General features: G+C 50.0%; 1 long non-coding RNA gene across 1 annotated transcript; it reads left to right on the top strand.

The window, feature by feature from the left end:
* The first annotated feature begins 2271 nt into the window (after window positions 1-2271).
* On the top strand, window positions 2272-15084 carry LOC103351089 (uncharacterized). Its single transcript, XR_011380928.1, has 2 exons — window positions 2272-9995; window positions 14826-15084. It is a non-coding gene; the product is annotated as an uncharacterized lncRNA (long non-coding RNA).
* The last annotated feature ends 4930 nt before the right edge of the window (window positions 15085-20014 follow it).

The following is a 20014-nucleotide window of genomic DNA, read 5'->3' as shown; positions in this document are numbered from 1 at the left end:
ATCTCTAGGTCAGTTAGCAAGGGATTTTTGTAACCTGGCTGGGCAGGGAAGACAGCCTGATACCGCATAAAGAAGTTACAAAAGATGGACCTTCCTTTCTCCCCTCCCATAAAGATGAAGGAATGAAAATCTCGTAGAGGAGAAATGATTGGGTAGGCAGGTAGCTACTGAGTGGCGAGGGGTTAAGAATGATCAGCACCCAAGCCATATGGACTTCTCAAATCTCATGACCTATTGCGCTGATTCAACATGGCTAGAATCTCAGCACACCACCTCCCCAACACACAGCTAAGCCTCACTTCCCATCATGCACCAGAAGCTGTGATTTTTTTTTTCCCTGGAGACCACCACATGCACAGCAGCCCCACCCCGGTCCCTGCCTCCTTTGAACATTCAATCAGGCTGTGACTTGAGCACCATCCCCTCATCCTCTAAAGAGACGAGGGACGGTGGGCATTCTCTTCCGTAAGGTCGCCTGCACTCGTGTCTGAGCTATACTATCCCTTCACCTTTCAATAAATTCTGCTTTCCTGCTCACCTCTCTCTGCATCTCCCAGTTGTATTCCTGCTCTCAGGAGGACAAGAACTTGGGCTAAGTCTAGCCAGGGATCTCTCTGAGCCCAGTCAAGGGTCACAATCCCCTCAACACAGGGGAGGAGGTTCTAGGAGAGTGCACAAACCTAGGATTAGAGATCTGTAGCTAAACCTCCCCGCTGTGCATGTGGGCTGGGGGCAAATTCTGAGACAGAAAGCTCCTCACAAAGAGTGAAGTTGCCTTCCATGATTCAGGTGTGAATTTCCCATGAAAGAGAGAAACGCTTCGACTTGCCTAGGATAAGTCATAAAACATTTCAGAAGGGACACTCAAAAGATTTCTCTCCAGGCTAGGTACACTGAGGTTTCCCCAAGTTCCTTCAGTAGGAGAAGGAGGATGAAATATTTCCAGGGATCCCAACTGCTGAGTGGGACACTACCAGCTCTATGCCTCTCAGTTCAAGCCCACCAAGCATTCTGCTTCTGACCCTAATCCCAAACCCATATGGATAGGGCCAAATCACGGTGACTTCCTGTTCCTTTCCCTATATTTTTTCTCCTAAGACCTTATTTTGGCCCATCAAAAACTCCTGAATTCTTAGAAGATTGGTATCTTTGGGGGAAAATCCCAACTCCTAAACCCAAACATTCATTTAAAAAAAAAAAAAAAGCCAGAGTAGTCACATTTCAGTCAAGTTTCCCTGCATTTAATTGCCAGTGGCTCCTTGCCTGATTTTAGGTGAGTGAGTGGCTGACAATTTGTCCTGAGGTGCAGATTCCATGATAAAGGCCACGATGGCAGCACTATCATCGCCCAGCCCCTTTGTCCCACTAGGTGGACCAACAGTTATCCCTCCAGGATAGGCAGGGAAATGGAAGGTGACCCTGCTCCCGTCAGTGGCCTCCGGCACGGGAGCTGAGTCCCTGGGCTTTGGCTGAGCCACCTCCAGAGCTCACTGTGTGGAAAACCCTCCCGAGAGCCTTGTGCGTGTGAATTTATTTATTTATTTATTTATTTTGACAGGCAGAGTGGACAGTGAGAGAGAGAGACAGAGAGGAAGGTCTTCCTTTTGCCGTTGGTTCACCCTCCAGTGGCCGCCGCAGCTGGTGTGCTGCGGCCGACTCATCGCACATCGACGCATCGACGCATCCGAAGGCAGGAGCCAGGTGCTTATCCTGGTCTCCCATGGGGTGCAGGGCCCAAGCACTTGGGCCATACTCCACTGCACTCCCGGGCCATAGCAGAGAGCTGGCCTGAAAGAGGGGCAACCGGGACAGAATCTGGCGCCCTGACTGGGACTAGAATCCGGTGTGCCAGCGCTGCAAGGCAGAGGATTAGCCTATTGAGCCATGGTGCTGGCCTGTGCGTGTGAATTTAAATCAGCCTTGAAACAATTCAGTCTTCAAGCTTGTCTAACCTCAGGATGATTTGCCATCCTTTCAGGTGATTTGAGAATGGATTCTTGCTAATCAGGGAGGCCTCTAGAGAGATGCTGTCCTCAGCCACCTCCATTTATTCATGCATTCATTCTGCAAACGTTTCACAAGCATCTAATTATATTCCAGGCTCTGAGCAAGCTTATAACCTATGGCGCTGACTTCAAAGAGTTCCAGAAACATCTGCTCCTAGGACTCTCTGGTTAGTTGGGGGCAACCTTCCCCTGCTCCTGTCTCCAGCTCTCACAGGGCCCTCCCACACCCCACCACCCCCAGTCCATCCAGCCTTGGTCAGCCAAATCCCAGGTCAGCCAAACAGCTCAGGGTTCTCCTTTCACTCCTGGCCAGGGAGCAACTACTCATGTGGTCCCTGGTGCCATTTTTGTTCCAAGCTCTTTCCAAAACCTATGGCACAGGTAAGAGCCAATCTCTGTCACCTGACCAGTAACTGTCCCCAGGCCCTGGGGCACTTGATTGGCTACCGTCTGAGGCCATGGTAGGAGTTTTTAAAGAGCAGGATCTGAGAAGGGCTTTCAGCCTGAACACCAGCCCCACCCAGCCACGCTCTGTTGGTCTAAAACAGCCACGCTTGCTAACACTTTTCAAATGTCTTCATGGGAAGGGTCGATAGGAGGCCCAATTAAAGAGGAATATACTCTCTAATGAAGCGCACCAGAAGTGGGCTTGCAACTAAGTTTCTCCCGTCTTCAAAGAGCTACCTTGAGCCAGGAAGACCCTCTTCTACAAGTAAAATTCGAGCCTGCTTTCTATCCAATGGACGGCCCCCTACTCAAATCAAAATCCCTGGAAGACTTTGGGCTCCCATCAGCCTGTTTCACCCTCCTACTCCAAGTGATCAGATCCCATCACAAAGACAGGCATTTGGAAGGGAGAAGAAGCGCAAGGTGACGGTGGGTATCTGATAGAGGGGGTTTCTCTGCAAAGGATCACACCCCAGAGAGACTTCCTTACTGCAAAGCAGGCCCTTGTGCCAACGTGGAAAAGAGGTGCCACCTACAGCCAGGGGCACTTTCTAAGAGAGGCAAAACCTGGGCCCAATCAGGCTTGGGTAGGATGTCAATTGCCCGCTCTGAATATCCAGGACCATCACCCACCCTGAGCCTTCTGGCCTGAACCTCTCCCTGTCTCTGGCCTCTTGGGGGGCTCTGATGCCCCTACTGTGCCCTCTCGCTTCGTCTCTCGTGGCTCTCCTCTCTGCTTTTGCTCTCCCGGCCAGTTTGTTCTTCACTCACATCCCTCTGTTTCCGTTTTTGCTGCTGTAGCCGTTTGTTTTCCTCTGCCCCTTGTCTGCTTTTCCCACTGTGAGCTCACCTCTGGAATATCATTTCTCACTTGTTCTATGTGTCCTGCTCTGTATTTGTGGACTTCTTGTATATATGTATCTGTCTCTTTTAGAGTGCCAAGAGGGAAGCAGGAGCTTATGATGCCGGGGTGTGGGGGGGGTCTCTTTTTTTGGTTTCCATTTTTAAAAACTACTATTCAAGCTTCAATCTGGCCTGAAGGCTACAGCTGTTAAGGAACTGACACTTCTTCCCCATAAGTGTGCTCTACCCTCTAGAGCAGACGTGGTCCCCTCACCACCCCAAGACCCCTGTTCCACCCAGTCCTGCTCATTCTCCAGCCTGGCACAGCCTCCCCAGGAGGACACCTCTGACCTGGTGTCTCCGGTGTCCACCTCCAGGCGTTTCCACTACTGCCCTCACCTGGACTGCATTGGCTGCCTTCCCAATTAGACTCAGCTCTTCCAAGGCAAAGACTTAACCAAGCTTCCCTGTTGCATTGGGGAGGCTATAAATCTATTAACATTTAACTCTAAGGAGCTTGGGTTTTGTAGTATCCAGGTGTTGGGTCCACATCTTAAATCAACGGGTTACTCAGAAAACCACACTAACTTTGTTACGTAAGTAAGCTGGTGGATATTTGATCATCAAAGCTGTAATGAGATTCAACACATTAAGGTATCTCAGCACCAAGCACACCAGCTTAATGAGGCTGGCAGAGGGTGGTAGAAGAGCTGCATGGAAGATGCCAGAAAAGACCTGCAAAGGACCTGTCTAGGACAAGAGACAGGAGCACGGATGCCCCGAATGCCTCAGAACTGGCAATTCCTCCACGCGATGGCGCCGACCCCCGCTGTGACCCGGGAGAGCGGGAGACTGTCCAACAGTCCCGGGAAAGGGGACGAGGGTGAGGGCGGTCTTCTCCCCTGGAGTAGCCGGGAGCGAATGGGGGCACCCCATGCACCCAGGTTGGTGCGTGTGCGGGGAGGACCCTCAGGCAGGCCAGAGCCAGGGCTGCCACCGGCCAGGCGGGGGTGCGGGGCGGGGGTGCGGCAAGAGGCCACCGCGCCAGGACGACACGGAGGGGCTGGGTGCTCCGCCCATGAAAACAGGCGCGCCCCGGGGTGGCGCTGAGAGACGGGCGGGTCACCCGGAAGCTCCTGGCGGCTGCGCGAGGGCGAGCGGCTGCCGTTGGGAACGTTGGCCCGGGCGCGCCAGCCACCTTCAGTTAATGCTCGGGCCCCTCCCCGCGGGCAGGCGCCTCCCCGGGGGAGCTCTGCCGGCCCGGAGACCCCGCACCCTCCACTATTGTGGAGATCTTGAACTGTAGCAGAATCATATATTCTTGTGGTGACCGTGGCCTTAGGGGAAGCTTCGGTCTGTAGGGTGAGATGCGGTCTCTCCGCCACGCGCCTTGTCAGACGAAGCGACCCGCTGCGGCGATGGCCCTTTTCGGAGGCTCCTCCGGAGAATTTCAGATCCCGCCGTGGGAAGAGTGTCGATCCAGCGGGTTCTAAGTTGGGTGCAGCTTGTGGTTGCGCCCATGAACCCTGCGCCCGGGGCGGGGGTCGGGGTTGGGTGGGGGGACCGGCCAGCCCTCTTAGGCTCAAAGAGGAGGGTTTTTAGCCGGATTTTCTGACTTCCAGAAGAGAGCAGACAGGCTTTCTACTCTTTTTCAACTTGGTGAACCCTAGAATGAGGTGGAGCTGCCCGGGGACCCCAGCCCCTGTCCCCGAGGTACAGGCTGCTGCTGCGCTTAGTCAGAAGAGCCTCGGGTTGGTTTTTAACCACCTTGCTTCTATTCCTGTGTACTATCAAAGCCCTCTGGTTCTCTCATCTCTTAGGATACAACGATGTGGTTTTCTTACTCTCCTTACTAGACAGGAAGGAACATAATCCCCCAAGTGACTTTTCAATCACAGCGATGTCCCTGGAGGGAGTCCCTTAGCGGTGAAACATGGTATTAAACCAGAGGGGGAGGCACTCTGGCTTGTGGGTTCTGAAGTTTATAAAGCAGACATTAGCCATGGTCCCTAAAAACCCAGGACCCTAAAATGATATCAGACGGGATTTGAGTATGGACATGGTGGGGTGGGGGGAAAGAAGTATCTTTCCCGAGGCTAGACGTGTGATATGGGTTCTGATAAACAGGGAAAAGGAAGTGGGAGGAAGGGACTCTGCTAGGATCCTGGTGTGGGGGGGTGTCCTTAAAGCCCCTTTTAAAGCAGGTCCGCCCTCTCGGTGCAGATTTGCATCCATGGTGGTGGTGGGAGACTTACCCACAGTTTTTGGGAACCCAAATTAAGAAGAGGATAAAACACCTTACACCTGAGCTGAATCGGAAGCTGCCCCATCCTTTCTCCAGATGGAGTACGTGGTTAGAACCACCAGTCCTGGGGGACAGAAGCAATATTGCAGAGATAAACAGCGATTCAGGTGTAATTCTCCAGAGCTGTTGTGGATTTGGGGTTCAGCCTTGTGAGGCTGACCAGCCTCTGGGGAGTGTGGGCTCGGGCTCACAGGGCTCTGAGGCTAGGAACAGCACATGGAATCTGCTGTTAGGCCATTGTGGATGGACTCTCCCTGGCCTGCTGGTTTCCTTGTCATGCGTGTGAGGACCCTGAATGTAGGGTCTGTCAGTCAGCGACCCACCCACCCGCCATGGGAAGTGAGGAAGTCGCTCTTGTCAATTTGCTTCATTTCTCTCTCAGCCCTCTCATCCATTTTAGCATCACCAGAATGCAAGAAGAAAGGAACAAGTGCCGTTTGCCCCCCACTCTGCCCTCTCTGTTCTCCAGGACTACATGGCAGAGAGTGCTGAATTCCAGTTAGGAACCTGGTGTTGAGGGCTTAGGCCTCCGAAGCCATGTCATTGCCTCTTTACTTAGGAGAGATCAGGGGAGATGAAGAACTTGTGGCACCCGGCAGGTTGGGGGCTGGAAGAGAGAAGCTCCCGCAGCGGCCAGCTCTATGGGAGGTGGGATTCTGATCAGAAATTGAGGAGCGTGGTAGGGGTGTTGCAGTCTTGGGCTCTTCCAGCCTTGAAGTGCTATTTGGGAAGACTTTGCTGTCAAAGTGGGGCCTGCAGGAGGCCTATTGGAGCAACATGCTCAAAGACAAAGCACTCCTCGCGCCCCCCATGAAACTCTTGCAAGGGCCAGTTCCTAGGTTGATGGTAACTGGAAGAGCTTTTGGGGTCACTCTGAAGAAATCAGAGAATAGAACAAGGGGTCACCTTTTGGGATTAAGTAAAGCAAAGTGTCAGGTAGCGGGCTGCTTTTGTGTGCAGGCCCCCCCGGGTTGTTCCTCTGCTGTTGCCCCTCCTTCCCCTCCCCTTGACCTCTGGTGATGGGTCCGGGTGGGGTATGGAGTGTCTGATTCTCACTGCAAAGTAAAAAATTAGAAGAGGCAGAGTTGACCCAAGGGGAGGAGGAAGCAAAGCAGATACCAAGATGAGATTACAGCCAGAGAATACAAAAGGCAGCGAAGACAGAGGGAGATCAGGGCGCAGATGATCTAGTTTTGAGAAAAATGAACATGGAGGAAAGGCCAACCCGAGGGAAGGCAGTGGCAGAAACTTTTCAGAAAATCAGAGACAGAGACAGGAACGATGATGCTTCCTTCCCCTCCCTCTGCGTTCTTCCTTTCCTCCCGACAAACTCTGAGGGTCTCTTCTATGCCGAGTAGCTGGGTATTGAGGATAAAATGTGCTAAGGAGTGGCGCCCCTGTGCTGGAAGGGAGCAGAGTGGGGGCGTCACCCCTGGTGTCGAGAGTGACCACACAGGGCATGGGGGCAGGGTGAGAGATGAGTGTGCAAGGCCTCTGTTTTCAGTGTGTAGGGAAGGAGAGGGCTGAGAAACGTGGAGACTGGGTTCAGAAGTTTTCTTCTGAATGGCTATTCAGCTGAGGATAGAAGACCAGCTGACATGTGCAGGCTAAGGATTCTGCCGCTTCTTGCGGCTTCTCTCTGGGTGGTGACGGGGCCTGGTGGATGGGTACTGGGCAGGAGTGGGAGGTAGGTCTGGGGTGGGAGGGTTCCTGTGCCCCCCGTGTGATACCCATAACTACAATGTCAGGGATAATGCTACCCTGTCTCCTTACCTTTATGCGCCATTTGTAGTTTTAGCTTGCAACTCATGTTGGGTCCTGTCTTGGCCCTCATGCTGCATGCAAAAGGGAGGAAAAAGAAGTTATGAGAAATTTGGAAAATAACCTAACACAAAGAAGGACTTTTATCTCCAAGTGATTAAAAAAGAAGAAAAAAAAAGAACTTAGTTTCTGATTTATGGGTCCCTGAAGCCCAGCAAAGGCAAGGACCAAACACCCCACCTCTTAATTGTATTTGATCTTTGGGTTAAAGGTCTTTTTCTGGCTCTGGGGAGGGGGCACAACAAAAACCTCCTAGATTTTCTCTTCTGGATGAGAGCCACCTTGAGGGAGGTGCTATTGTGCTGGCTTTAAAGAAAAACAAAGCAAAAAAAAAAAAAAAAAAACACTTTGATGCAGGGTCCCCGAGAATGTGGGCCTTGTGAGGGGGTCAGGTTTGTTAATGATCAGGGCTTGGGGTTGTAGAGCAGGCACTGAAAAAGCATTGAGTCTGCAGAGCCTGGGGAAGCAAGGTTGCTGGTTTAGGGTTGGGTCTGGGAGTCCTTTCTCCACCGGTGAAGGTATTTGTTCTTGATGCTGGGTGGGAGGGGCTTAAGGCCTTGCAGCCCAGAGCCCAGAGGAAACTGGAGCCAAGGCATTGGCTGGATAGACCCCTAATCCATAGGCAACCTATCCATGGAGAAGATTTTGAAGAATGCCCGCAGCAGGCGGTCGTGGAACGAGGGCTGGTGCTTTGAGTGGGGTGGCCCTCCTCACTAAAACAGTGTGCCCATTGCGTCGTCCTTTGTCATGGGCCCCTGAAAACCTGCACGTGGTTGCCGCAGGCCCCAGACAACCCTGGATTTCTCCTGCTCTAGCCCAGCTCCACCGTCTCAGAAACACAGGCATAAAGTCACAGAGGCTCCCCACGACTGTTTCCTCCAGCAAGCTGCCAAAGAATGTTCTAAGCCATCAGGAATGTAGTCTTCGACTTCCTGGAAATCTGGAATCTCTGGTGTTGGGCTGGTCATGGGCTCCCACGCTGCCTTTCCCTTCTAGAGGTGTTTGGCTGTTGTGCAAATTTTCCAGCGTCTTCTATCTTTTCTGAGGTTTGGAAGTTGGTTTTCCAGCTTTCCCGTTTTCCCTTTGGAGGGTCTATTTTGCCTTTTTCTTAGGTGCTTTTGGGTCCCTCCACTTACCTGTCAACCGTTCTCTGGGCAAAGGCCAAAGAACTCGGCGCAATGGCGAAAATGAAAACAGGACAACACTGTGCATCTTGCCACAGATGGCATCAGGTTCTGTTTGGTTTTCGTTTAAATCACGTGCAGTCTCTGGCCCACAGGGCCTGCAGCATTGAGGACACGCTTTCTGGTATCCTTGCCTGGGGACTCACTCTTGGAGAGAACCAGCAGACGTAGCACGATGGGCTGCCGTCGGTGGTCTCTCCTCGCCCCCTCTCCACTGCTGCAGTGAAGACGGCCCTGACGCTGGCTCTTCTCTGGGCAGCTAGCAAAGGAAACTTGACCCCCAAAATGGAACATGTTAAATAAGAAGGTGTTTTGGACAGGGAAGGAGGAGTCTGTGCCCTAGTCCTGGCACCGCCTCTATAAGCCAGACGCCCCTGCACACATGTCCAGATTTCTCTGTTGTGGTTTCCTCCTGGGGAAACGAGGGGGGGGGGGTTTGATACCTACCTCACAGGGTTGTTGTGAGGATTAAACGTGTCCTGTGGTCTGTGGCTTTCTGTAATGCGCCATGCTCACAGAGCCACACGCTCTGACGTTGTGACTGTCAGACCAGGGGCTTTTACTGCTGGGTGCTGGGTGCCATGTTGCCAGAGCAACATTTTGTCTTTCGCTGGCAGTATGCGAGGGAAGGGCCCATAGCTGTCCTGAGCTTCCTTGAGAGGCTACTTGACCCTACAAAGCTGAAAGCCATTGTTCCAGAGTGGAAATTTGAATTTGGTAAACAGGAGTAGGTTGCTTCCAGAAGGTTCTTAACATGTCTGCAGAAGTCATTGTAATAGCTCTTAGAGAGTGAATTCCTAAATGTGGCCCATCTACTGAACAGAACATTGGAGACTAGGACTGAAGTGAAAATCCTGGACAGATGCGGATGGGTCAGCCACCCTATTATCTAGTTGCCTTCACTGTGAGGCTGAGCGACGAGCATAAAGCATACGATTAAAAACTCTAATGACGTGAAGAAAAGTCACCTTACGTCAGGGAGCCCGCTTGCTCACCTGTAACGTGAGGGAAGGGACCTTTTAGATTCTCAAAGCTCCTGGTTTGGATTCTCTAGGAAAGTGAGATCAAAGCTGGACATGGGTAGCGTCCCAGCATGGCATAAATGAGCCAGGCTTTGTGTCGGAGGAGAAGGAGCGTTGGAGTGTGGAGGGAAGGCCAGAGCAGCCAGGCAGCAGCCCTTCAGGTCAGGAAGAAAAGCTGACCGGGCGCTGTGTACGGCCCGAGACTCTGAGGCACTCTGAGGCCGCTCCCCATGGGACTGACTCGCCCAGCACCCAAGTTGATCTTCAGCACTTGAATGCAGTTGTCTTGTCTGCACCAGGAGAACCCCGGATCCCCCCAGGAGCACACGGCAAGGCTTCTCACCCTCCAAATGGAATCAAGATGCAAGTAAGTCCTAGGAAGGGTGCAGTTGTTTTGGGAGGGGCTAAGAGAGCCTCTTATCTATATTTTAGGGTAGACTGGAATCCCACCCTACCCCCAACACCCCTGCAATTTTAAGCCTAAAATATTTACTGCTTTTGGAACCCTGTTGATAGCTTGTTACTTGTGGGGAGCAATCCGGACTAGACTAAGTTACTCGAATTAGGACTTATTCTATGCATCTGCTCTCCTCTGTGGGGAGCAGCTCGGACTAGACTAAGTTACTGGAATTAAGACTTATTCTATGCATCTGCTCTCCTACAATATGGCGCTGGGAGAGGAGAAAACAGCTTCTACCCAGCTGCCTCCAGTTCAACCAATAAACTGTAGGACTTGCTCCTGATTGGAGAGCGGCGTGCTCGGCGTGTGGGCGGCCGAGTTGGGATTGGCGGAGGAGGACCATAAAGGAGGAGAGAAACGGCATGCACCAGGAACATCTATGGGGAACATCTAAGGGAACCCGTGCAGCCCCCGAGAAAGCCGGCTGGCGGTGTGCCGCTCCCCTGCGGAAGTGGGGAATGCGGCCAGGGGGAACTGCCCTTCCACGGAGGTGGAAGGGATAGTAGCCAACCCGGGAAGAACCAGCAGCAAACCCGGGGAGGGCCGAGCAGATGAAAGAACAGCGCAGGGTTCAGTGTCGTTCCTCCACGAAGAGGGGGAGCGACATAATGGTGCCGTGACTCGGATAGGAAACCTAGGACGGATAGGAAACTTAGGAGGGAAGAAACGGGAAGAAGCAGGAAAATATCGGAGAGAGAAACTAGCAAACAGCCTAGGGAAAAGCCAGACGAAAAGGGTGCCGGAAGAAGCTATTGAAAGCCTAGGCATAGACTCAGATACGGACTACGGGGGGAAGCTGGGAGGAATCTCTAAGGTCGAAAGCGAAAGTGAAAGCTAGAACAAACAGACTCGGACGCGGACTGTGGGGAGAGGCCAGGAGAAATGAGGGAGGAATATTGTTGGAAGAAAACTTAGGGAAACATACCGGGTAGAGAAAAATGTTAGGGAAATTGAAGCCGCGGGGGGCAGGCCAAGGCGGAAACGAAAGCCACTTTGGGATTCTCAAGTTAGCCCGGGAATAGGGGGCGAAAAGTTAAAACCAGAAGCTGAGACGCAAGCCAGATTGGGATCCGTCTGATTAGCCCGGGGAGCAAAGGACGGGAAGCCAAATCGTGGGGCGGAGATGTACGCTGGGTTGAATTCGCCAGGCTAGCCCGGGGAACTTGGATTGAATGCTAGTGGTGGAGACGCAAGCTATGCTGTGTTACTCGCGGAAGCCGCCGCGTGCAGAGAGAGCACGGGGCGTGAATAGATAGGGAACGCTGGCGTAGGCTGTGGTTCAGACGCGAAAGGGTTAAGCGTGGAGACCGCGGAGCGCGTGAAGCCAAGCCGCGCAAAGCCGGGAAACCGCGCAGATGAGAGACGTGGGCTGAAGCGGCTCCGCGGGAAAGCCTCGGAGAAATAGCCTCGGGGCGGAGCCTGCCGGCAGGGCGAGGCGCCAGGAAGCTGCGGGGATAAGAGAAACAGAAGTTTTAGAAGTAAAGTGAGAGAAATAGGAATGCTGGAAGATAGAAGTAAAATGGGAGAAATAGGAATGCCTGGAGATAGAGAAATAGAGAAAAATAAGGCCTCCCCTCAACATGCCAATTAGAAGGCTTGGATTCGGTCTGCCCGATTAGTGAGGCGATGAGCACCTGGGCGGCTAGCCGCAGGTCACCGAAGACAGGCACGAATTAACATCAGTAAAGCTTCCCCACAATGCAACAATTAGGAGGTTTGGATTCGGTCTGCCTGATTTAAGGCGGTAAGCGCCAGCAAAGCTCGACCAGAGTATGAGCCGCAGGTCACCGAAGACAGGCACGAATTAACATCAGTAAGGCCTCCCCACAAAAAGGCAATGAGAAGGCTTGGATTCGGTTTGCCTGATAGGTTTTGTAAACACCTGCAGGCAGTTCTAGCAGAGCAGAGCATGCGCTGCAGGGCACCGAACACAGGCACGCATCAGCGCCTAAAAACCTCCTCACAACATGGCGAAGAGAGGACCCGGATTCGGTTTTGCCTGATGGATAGGACTTGTAAGAGCCTGTGGCAACTCTAGCAAGTAGAGCAGAGTGTGTACCGCGGGACACCGAAGACAGGCGTGTATCAACGCTAAAAAATAAAAAGAAAGGGGGATCTGTGGGGAGCAATCCGGACTAGACTAAGTTACTCGAATTAGGACTTATTCTGTGCATCTGCTCTCCCACAATGTGGCGCTGGGGGAGAAGTAAACAGCTTCCGCACAGCTGCCTCCAGTTCAACTGATGGACTGTAGGACTTGCTCCTGATTGGAGAGCGGCGTGCTCGGCGTGTGGGCGGCCGAGTTGGGATTGGCGGAGGAGGACCATAAAGGAGGAGAGAAACGGCATGCACCAGGAACATCTATGGGGAACATCTAAGGGAACCCGTGCAGCCCCCGAGAAAGCCGGCCGGCGGTGTGCCGCTCCCCTGCGGAAGTGGGGAATGCGGCCAGGGGGAACTGCCCTTCCACGGAGGTGGAAGGGATAGTAGCCAACCCGGGAAGAACCAGCAGCAAACCCGGGGAGGGCCGAGCAGATGAAAGAACAGCGCAGGGTTCAGTGTCGTTCCTCCACGAAGAGGGGGAGCGACAGTTACTAACTAAAGTCCATAGTGTGTGTTAGGGTTTGCTATGTGTGTTTTTGCTTGGTTTGGTTTACATTAAGGCTAGCTCTTTGTGTCCTTGTGGTTTAATGACTGGTGCTGCTGGGCCTCTTTTTTCTGGTGTCTGAAAAGCCCCATTTGACAACTGTCATTTGAAAAAACTTCCAACATACTCTTATTAAGGTGGGATGGAAGGAGATCAGAGAGAGAGAGAGAGAGAGAGAGAGAGAGCTCCTACCCAGTGGTTTATTCCCCAAGTGCCTGCAATGGCTAAAGCTGGGCTAAGGTCAAATCCTAGAGCCGGGAATGAAACCCAGGTCTCCCTCAAGGGACAGGAACCCAATACTTTGAGCCATCACCACTCCCTCCCAGGGTCTACATTAGCAGGAAGCTGGAGCCAGATATCAAACCCAGGGACTCAAACACGGGACACAGGTCAGTGAACCATTAGGCATTTGCCCCTGCCCCTAATGCTCTTTTTAATGAATCACAAGACTCATGGCACTTTCTAAGCAGTGTTCAGCTCTAATTTGTCATACAGAATTTTTCTCAGTCTTTCCTATCAATTTAATCTCTCTTTGAGAATTTAAAACTTTAACCATTGAGGAGGGCCAGAATGTATGTGTGTGTGTGTGTGTGTGTGTGTCTGAGAGAGAGAGAGAGAGAGAGAGAGAGAGAATATGAAACTAAGAACAAGGAAAACTTCCACCCTTTGCCTCTAAGCTGAAACCAGAATCAGAAATTTGGAGGTGGTCAAAGAGCTTTCCCAAGTTGAGTTTCATCTGGATCAATTTGAGCTGTTTTTTGAGTTTTTCCAAACGAGTGGTCTTGGGAGTAATCATTGACTTCATATTAACTATGACACTGACTGCTTTTAAAGGTACAAGGAACAAAATAACCCAAGTCAGAAGAACGTGTCGTTTGGTGTAAACTTCCTCCCACCTTCATTCCCCTTGATGCACGCATCCCCGGGGACACTGGTTTGCTTCCTGGGGAGCACATGTGTTGGGTGCTCTGTTCCACACAGACTCACACCACCGAGACACCCCGAGACCAGTTCCCAGATCTTGCCCTGTAGCACTCCTGGTCTGGTTCTCCTACAAAGCGCTGGCTTTTGCCCCCACCTCCCATGTAGGTACAGTGCTTTCTCGTCAAGCCTCTATCTGTTTTGCTTTACACACATAACCACATCTGAGCTGTAAGGGCACTGCTATCAGGTGACAACATTTTCACTTCTTGGTCTTTCAGGAAACTCGTGGACTTTCCCAGGCATCAAAGTCTTTGTGCAGATTGATCCTTCTCAAGTACCCAGGCTCCTGAATGGCAACTTGTAATATATTCATCCTATTGAAGAAAGTCTCAGTCTTGGTGTCTTTTTTTTTTTTTGAAAGTCAGAGTTATACAGAGAGGAGAGGCAGAGAGAGAGAGAGAGAGAGAGAGAGGTGTCTTCCATCTGATAGTTCACTTCCCAGATGGCTGTAACGGCTGGAGCTGAGCCGATCCAAAGCCAGGAGCCAGGAATTTCTTCCGGGTCTCCCACACTGGTGCAGGGGCCCAAGTTCTTGGGCCATCTTCTACTGCTTTCCCAGCTGCGTTAGCAGGGAGCTGGATTGAAAGTGGAGCAGCCGGGTCTTGAACCAGCGCCCATATGGGATACCGGCGCTTCAGGCCCGGGTGTTAACCTGCCGCACCATAGCACCAACCCTAGTCTTGGTATCCTTTCTCCAGTTATGGTTATTTAAATGTAATGTGTACTTAAAGTAAATCTAGCTCATTCACACTCTCCTTCTTACCAGAAGTATCTACTTCTTGAGGGGAACAAGTTTCCACTGTAGAAGTAACACATTTTCATTTTGGTAAAATCCAGAAAATTCAGATAAGCAGAGAAAAATACTAGGGTTGTTTGTAATCCAACCATCCAAAGTCAACTTGGCCAGCATTGTTTCAGTGTATATGCTCAGAGTATTTGCCCAGGTGTACCTTTTCTTCTTCCAGAAAATGGGTCACTTAACACGATGTTATCTTGTAGCTTCTTTGTTTTTCTCAGCTTACAGTCTTCGACAGCATCAATTTGAATTATGTATAACCTAGGTGTGTTGTAATTTATTTCTTGAACAGATCTACTGCTGTCCACAGGTCCCATCCAGAAGAATTTTCATACGGAAGACGGGTGGCCACAGCTGGAGTCCCAGAAAACAAGGAGCCCGCGTTGGGATGTTCAGCTGTCCTCTGATGTAGAGGGCGAGCGTGCTTCTGTGGACATGTACAGGATGGTTGCGGCCTGTCTTGCAGAGCCGTCTTTGAAATTACGGATTTTTACTTGCGAAACAAATGGTGCCATTACACACAACAGCACCCAAGTGTGTAGATCCCGCATTAAAACTTTTTCGACGTAGCTGCCATCTCACAGCGTATGTCTTTCAGAGCGATGCTGGGGCACTGTAGTCAATGACATGTGGTCCGACAAGGCACTGATTTGTGTGAAACATATTCGAGACAACACAGTGTTTTGTTCCGTATGGAATATATAAGGATTTCTTCATACCATTTGGGGTTCAAAAATGTCAGGTAATTTTGAGTCTTCACCCATAAAGGGCATCAAGAACGTTCTGTATTAATCACTGGAAGACCCTCCACATGTTACACTGCACCGGAGCCTGGGGTCTTGACTGTAAGAGAAACAGGAGGTAGGCAGGAGTTCGGCTTGGTTAAGATGCCGCTTGGATGCCCACTTGCCACATCAGAGTGTCTGTGTTGGAGTCCTGGTTCTTTCGCTTCTGATCTACTTCCTACTGGTGTGCACTCTGGAAGGCAGAAGTTCTGACGGCTCAAGTAGTTGGGTTCCTGCCATCCATGTGGGAGGCCTAGATTTGAGCTTCTGGCTCTTGGCTTTTGCCTGGCCCAGCTCTGGCTGTTTTGGGCATTCGGGGAGTGAACCAGCGGATGGAGGATTCTCTCTCTCCCCTCGCCTCCCTCCCTCCCTCCCTTCCCCTCTCTTTCAAATAGCGACTCTGAATAGTTCTGTGGTTGGCACACAGTCCCCCTCTACCAGGCCTTTTCCTTTCCGAAATGCTTCTGCCTCCAAGACACCAAATGTGAGCAGGGTATCCAATGTAGAGCTACAATCGAAACAAAGTCCCAACTGCCAGAGTCCACCTTTTCCTCAGCTTGGACAGTTTATCCTCAGGTTCTCCCTGGATCCTTGTCATCCAGTAGAAGGTGGACAGGGTTTCCCTTTCGTAGCCACTGCTGTCTGGGGATCCTCAGCCCTTGCCCGCTGCTTTTTTTAGCAGCTCCTTTCCAGCACACAGAACTTGGCTGTTTCACTCCATGTGCTAAGTTTTGTCGTCAAACTTCTGGAAATTTACAGAATTTCAGAGTCCCAGCAAGAGTTGTTTAAGAAGCTTGGTGCAGACTGCAGCAGCTCACTGTGAGTACCTTGTAGTCAGGCATCAGATGGGACTCCACGAGGAGAAATTTCGACAACACGATGTAGCAGTTTTTCACTATTACAGTGAAATACTGCAGGCAATTAAGTTTACAATGAAAAAGGATGTCTTCAGCTTACAATTTGGAGGTTGAAATCCAAGATCAGGTGGCCCTTAGGGTTTGGCCTCTGCAGGGGGCTGTGGCTAGCAATGAAGGAGCAGGTGCAGAGGAAAGAGCACACAGCGACCCAGAAAGCTGAGAGATTAGGTCCAGGCTTTTATGAACAACCGGCTCATGTGAACTACCTTCTGAGGGCACGTGCCTGAAGACCTAAGGACCTTCTGCGAGGCCCCCTTCCTAAATGCCACCATTGGATTAACTATCCAGTCTCTTAGTTACATTAACTTATGACTTTGAACTCCAAAGACCTGAATTAGTTCAGGATTCAACTTGCCTGGGAAATGAGGGGACTTGGAGACCAGTATCCAGGCAGCAACAATCTTATTAGTTGTCTCTAATTAAAAAAAATATATATATTGTTACCGACAGGGACTTTGGAATTAATTCTCTCTGTTGTTAATTGCTGGGAGGAATAGACTGCTGAGAAGATGAAATGATAAGCAAGTTTGCAATGAGAGTTTTCTCAAATTCTGAGCATATTGCCTTATATAATTTTGGTTCATAGTGATCCTACAATATGAATGGAAATATCTGCAACTTTCATGATTTCTTTGAATGAAAAACAAAACCCCTTCATGGAAAATATTCCCCCTATATTTGAGTTGTTGTAAGATTTTGAAGGAGTTCATTTGACTTGTGATTTCACCAAGAAGACACAGCTCCCACTTGCCAAGTAACTTGTAATTCATCCTTGATATGTAAAGAGATTCTGTACAACAATGAAAGTGAATGAAGCCGGCGCTGTGGCTCACTAGGCTAATCCTCCACCCTGCGGCGCCGGCACACCGGGTTCTAGTCCCGATCGGGGTGCCGGATTCTGTCCCGGTTGCCCCTCTTCCAGGCCAGCTCTCTGCTGTGGCCAGGGAGTACAGTGGAGGATGGCCCAAGTGCTTGGGCCCTGCACCCGCATGGGAGAGCAGGATAAGTACCTGGCTCCTGCCATTGGATCAGCATGGTGCGCTGGCCGCAGCGCTCTGGCCGTGGTGGCCATTGGAGGGTGAACCAACGGCAAAGGAAGACCTTTCTCTCTGTCTCTCTCTCTCACTGTCCACTCTGCCTGTTTAAAAAAAAAAAAAAAAAAAAAAGAAAGTGAATGAAGTGGGGCTACCCCTTTTATGCACATGAGGTCAATTTTAAAAGGAAGTTGCTAAATCATGTGATGTGTAAAGCATACAGGACCAAATAATATATTATGTAGAAATACAGACAGACAGACAGACACACATTAAAACGACACAAGCAAGGAAGCAAGGGCATGATCAGCCAAATCTCAGCCTGTAGTTGACTCTGCGAGGTGGAGGAGAGGGGGACGGGATGGAGGAAGGTACCATGTGTCTGCAATTGGGTGAGAAAGACTCTTAAGTGACATGGCTTATAAATAAATCCATTACATCATTTCTTACACTGCGTGTATACAGTTGTATGCATAAAGTATCTCATAATTTAAAAACTGGAAAATGTGAAAACAGTATATCTGGACAAATAAAAAGTATGTCTTTTTATTAAAAAATTTGTATTTACATAAAGGGAATAAATTTCATGTATTTCATATAAATAGGTCTAGGAACATAATGAAACTTTTCACCCTCGCCCCCCCTTCCTTATTTTTCTTTTTCATTTTTGCAGTGACATACTCTCGATTTACTTGACAGTCACAAGTTTAACCCTCTACTAAATAAAGAATTCAACAAATAGTAAGTAGAAAAACCACTGTTCCTCAGGAGTATAGACAAGGGCTGTAAACAATAATCAAGTCACAGAATGATAATTTTGCTCATAAATATTACATTTTTTGTACCCTGTATATTAGTTACCACAAATCAAGGAAAGCATGTGGTTTGAGATAGCTCATTGATCACCACTTGAGTGCCAGTGATGAGCTGTAAGCTGGGCTGCTGTTCCCAGTTCCGTAATGAAACATTAAAACATATAATTGACTAAATGGGAGTTGCATCACTTACTTGAATTAAGATAAAAGCATCATAATAAATTTTTTATAAGCTGTGTCTGTAATTCTGAAATATTAAAAGATAATTCCTGGGGTTAGTGTTGTGGCCTAGTGGGTTAACCCGTTGCCTGCAGTATTGCCATCCCAATATGGACACCTGTTCAAGTCCTGGCTGCTCTACTTCTGATCCAGCTCCCTACTAATGTGCCTGGAAAAGCACATGTAACTGGGCCCCTGCCACCCATGTGGGAGACCCAGATGAAGCTCCTGGCTTCAAGTTTGGACTGGCCCAGAACTGACCACTGTGGCTATTTGGAGAGTGAATCAGCAGATGGAAAATCTGTCTCTCCTTCTCCCCCTGTAACTCTGCCTTCCAAATAGACAAATCTTTTTTTTTTTTTAAAGACAATTCCATTGACTTAAGGAGATTTAAGCAATGGTGACCACAGCATCTATAACATGAATTAATGCAATAGTTATGCTTAGACCACAGAGGGGGAAAAATGTATTTACTTTTACAGAATGAATAACTTAAAAAAAAACAACTTGTACTAGTTTTTTAGCTGTGTTCTTTTAAAACAAGGATGTAATTAAAAATATCTATTTCAAAGGAAAGTAAATTTAGTGAGATCTTTGAAAATTTTATTAAAATTCACGTGATGAAAAAATCATGTATGCATTTCAAAACACTTGTGCACCAAAATAAATATCCGATAATTCCATTTCCTACTGACGTTTGGAAGTCCCTCGTGTTATTACTGATTGCAGTGAGGATGGCAGACAGTTCTTGACCTCAGTTCACCTGAGTACTGATTTAACCCATATGTGGAAAAGCAGCATGAGGGCAATTTCTCTCCTTGAATGAGTCCAGTAAGAGAGGGAAAATAGCAAGTGGCATTGAGTGTGCAACCTCCTGGACTGGCAAAGTATGTGGACGTGGCAGCCCAGCGAAGGGCAGGTACTACATACAGCCTGAGCAGGTCAGGGAAGGCGTTCAGGAGTTGGTGACATTTGAACTAGGTCTTGAAGGATGAATTGGTGTGGAGATGCAGAAGAAGAGTGGTATGCCAGGGAGAGGTATATGCCAAGGCACCAGCGACTGAAGGGCATGTTGAGAGTGGCAAGAGATGAGGCTAGGGATATTGGTGGGTGGACCAGCCATGAGGTTCTCATTGGCTGGGGAAAGGGGATTTGAACTTTGTCCTGAAGGCACTGGGTGCCACAGAAGACTGTGAAATGGGGGAATGATTTGATGAAGGTTTCATTCCAGCTCCTTGTGGAAGCAACAGCAAGGCAGGCCGACTTGAGGTAGGTGTGGAGGCTGATCAGGGCAGCATCCAGGGGAGGGGCACACAGACACGTCGACTGAGTCCAATGGGAATGGAACATTTCCCCCAGGGACCATGGACAAAGTGAGAAAAGGGGGTTCAGAAAAGAACCCTGGGTGACAGCAGCCGCTCCGGTCAGGACTGGCTGCTGGCTACTAATGGGTCCGGTGAAACTGCGGCTTTCCTTCCATTAGTGGATTTGCTGCCCCAATCCATGATGAACTGCCACCAAAGGCATTATGGCCTCTTCTCTGGGTGTAGGAGGTACCCTGCTGAGTCCTCCAGGCCTCTGCCTTGGGGAGAAACCAAAGCCGCCACTGGATGGCTGCCGAGTGATACCCAGGGTGCTAGATGTGGTCGAGTGGGTGGCTGGGAAGCTGTTTTAGAGAGGTGGTGCCAGGCAGGACCACACAAGTCAAAGCTCCAGGCCCCAGGCACCT

This window comes from Oryctolagus cuniculus, chromosome 12, assembly GCF_964237555.1.
Source record: "Oryctolagus cuniculus chromosome 12, mOryCun1.1, whole genome shotgun sequence".
NCBI lineage: Eukaryota > Metazoa > Chordata > Mammalia > Lagomorpha > Leporidae > Oryctolagus > Oryctolagus cuniculus.
This window is presented reverse-complemented; position numbering and strand designations above follow the sequence as displayed.